Below are 3,549 nucleotides of genomic sequence, written 5' to 3' on the forward strand. Positions count from 1 at the left end.
TGGGGAAAAAATATTTGGTAATGACATATCTGACAAGGGACTTATCTCTAGAATTCATAGAAAATGCCAGCACCTCAATAACAAAAAGACAAATAATCCAATTTAAAAATGGAAAGAAGACATGAATAGACACTTCACCAAGGAGGATATTCAGGTGGCCAACAAACATATGAAGAAATGCTCACAATCATTAGCCATTAGAGAGATTCAAATCAAAACAACAATGACATAGTATCTTGCCCCAGCACTAACAGCAAAGTTCAACAAGATACAAAATAACAAATGCTGGTGAGGATATGAAGAGATTGGGACTCTCATACACTGTTGGTGGGACTGTAAAAAGGTACAACCACTGTGAAAAGCAGTATGGCAATTCCTTCAAAAGTTGGAATTAGAAATACCATTTGACCCAGCCATTTCATTACTAGGTATGTATCCTAAAGAAGTGATAGATAGCCATGAGAAGAACAGACATAAGCACACTCATGTTCATCACAACACTATTTACAGTAGCCAAAAGATGGAAACAACCTAGATGTCCATCAACTGAGGAATGGATAACCAAATTTAGATACATTTACTACATGGAATACTATGCAACCCTAAAGAATAACCTAAATCTGCAAAATACCACGTAATGTGGATGAACTTGGAGGACATTAGGCTGAGTGAAATAAGTCAATCACAGAAGGACAAATATTGCATTAGTTCATTATTGTAAAAGTCAAGGATAGGTTATCTATAGAAGGAAATTTTCTTTGTCGGTTACCAGGGTGGGAGGGGAGGATAGGGAACACTGTTAGATAAGTAGACATAAGTATTGATTTGGGTGAAGGGAAGGGCAATGTACCAAATGTGAGTGATCAACATGGTGGCATCGAGGAAGAGTAAGACATAAAGAGGTACATGGGTGGTACAGACAGCAAAGATGAACCCTTTTGCACATACAGTACTGTGTTGTCAGTGAAGGCAAACATAGGTATATGGGTGGATAGATGGGTGGACAGGCTGAACTATTAGGTGTGTCTATGAAGTGGGGAGTGTACCCAAGACCATGTATAGGGTTGGAAGACAATGGTCCTATAAGTGTATTTGTATGACCTGAATTCCCAGGTGTGTAGTAGAGCTGACAAGGGACAAGGTTGTAGTCACTTTCTGGTCACAGCCAGTTACCCAGAGGGACTGAGTAGTTGAACCTGTGGGGCCAGGCCCATAGTCACAGGGGACATCAAGCTCAATTGCATAGCATACTACACAAAACATTGTTCACCTACTTTGGCGAGTAGTGACTTGGATCTTAAAAGCTTGTAAGCAGCCATCTAGATGCAACAATAGGTCTCTTCTCATCCAGAGCAAAGAAGAATGAAGAAAACCAAATATTCATGGAAGCAATTAGTCCTCATGACTGGTACACCATTCGATCCTCAGCCTATACATCTAGGAAACCAGAAGAACTAGATGATGTCCAGCTACCACTGTCAACGACTCAGAGTGGGGTCTATGTAGGAGATCCTGGATAGAGAGGGAGAACAATGTTGAATAAAACTCAAAATAATTTGGGGGGGGGAAAAAAAGGAGGGACCAGGTTTGCTGGTCTGATAGAGCCTGGTGGAACCACTGAGATTATGGCCCGTAGCTGCCCTTCTGGTCTGGAATTGAACCTACACCTGTGGCTTCCAGCCAAATAAAAGACAGGCATGGAGTTGAACATTTTCCCTGAGGTAAATACACTCCTTGGAGAGAACAATCATGGGAGAAAGAAGGGCTGTTTATGCACAGGGAGACAGCTCAGGGGGTAGGGGTGAATGGAGGGATGATACAAGGAAGAGGTGACTGTCAAGAGGAAGTGGGAGGGGAGCTGTTGCATTGTGGTGAATTGTGGTCAATGTCATGAGACAAAGTGTATGTGAACTGCTGTATGGAAAGTGAATTTGGTGTGTAAATTTTCACCCAAATCACAATTTAAAAAAAAAAAAGTAATTAAAAAAAAAAAAGAAAAGAAAGAAATCAAATGACATACAGCACTGGGCAAATCTGGTGCAAAAATGAAGACCTCTTTAAGGTGTTAAAAAGCAAATATTTCACTTTGAGATTCAAGATGGAACTGATCCAAGCCAAAGTATTTTCAATTGCCTTATATGCATGTGAAAGCTGGACATCACTGTCCAGGGAGACCAAAGAAGAATTGATGCCTTTGAATTATATTGTTGGTGAAGAATATTGAATATACCATGGAGAGTCAGAAGAATAAACAAATCTGTTTTAGAAGAAGTACAGCCAGAATACTTCTTTGAAGCAGGTTTAATGAGACTGTTTCACATACTTTGGTTATGTTGTCAGGAGAGACCCGTCCCTGGAGAAAGGCAGATGCTTGGTAACGTGGAGGGTCAGCAAAAAAGGAGAAGACCCTCAATGAGATGGATTGACACAGTGGCTGCAACAACGGTCTCAAACACAGCAGGGATTATGAGGACGGGGCAGGACTGGGCAATGTTTTGTTCTGTTGTACACAAGGTTACTATGAGTCAGAGCCAACTTGATGGAACCAAACAGCAATAACAAATTTAGATAATCTTATATAAGAACAATTATAGTATTACCAGCTACAGTTCAAGAAGCAATATGAATGACTCTCAGAAACAGTATGTTAAGTGAAAGAATATAGGTACACAGATATGTGAGAGAGAGAGTGTGTGTGTGTGTGTGTTAAAAATAGGCAAACATAACAGATTGTGTTAGGGTTCAAGATGACGGTTAAGTTTGAGGAGTTGTTCCTTTGAGTGTATTCCACCTCTGGTACTCCTAGAGGACCCAGTAGAACTGCCCCATGTGGTTTCCAAGGCTGTAAATCTTTACGGAAGCAGTCCGCCACATCTTTCTCCCTCTGAGCGACTGGTGGGTTTTAACAGCCAACCTTTCAATTAGTCCCTGAGCAGTCAATCACTGTATCACCAGGGCCCTTTCTGAGATAGAGTCACATGGGAATTTTCTAGGATACCAGAAATGTACTTTTTCTTGGTCTGGGATATAGGTTCATGTGTGAGTCTACTTTGTGATGATTCATTAATTGCTCATTTGATGGAGTATGCATTTGTGTATGTGTATCATAGTCCCATGGAGAAAGCTTCAAACAACTGAAGGACATGGTTAGGGATGAACATGAAGGTTAATGAAACAGGAACAATTTTAGGCTTGAGGAATGAGATCATTGTTAATTTCAGGATAATTGAAAACACATTATAAGGAAGTAAATTAAATTGTGTTTGGCTCATCTGGAAGCAATGTTTACTTAGTCAAAATAATGCAACTACTGAGTATTAACCTATTAGACTGCTAACCAGAAGGCTGGTGGTTCAAACTCACCAGGCACTCCTTGGAAGGAAGGTTGGGAAATTGCAAAATGAGCAAGGAAGCCACATATTCTGACCTCCTAGAACTCCACAAGAGGAAGGCAGAATCACCACCAATATCCCAAGGCCTATTACTGCAAGGGCAGACATGCTGCCTCCCTCCAGCCCTTTCACCAACTGTTCCTCCCAAAGCACCACC

This window comes from Orycteropus afer, unplaced genomic scaffold (genome assembly GCF_000298275.1).
Source record: "Orycteropus afer afer isolate SDZICR_OR568_19922 unplaced genomic scaffold, OryAfe1.0 scaffold00956, whole genome shotgun sequence".
NCBI lineage: Eukaryota > Metazoa > Chordata > Mammalia > Tubulidentata > Orycteropodidae > Orycteropus > Orycteropus afer.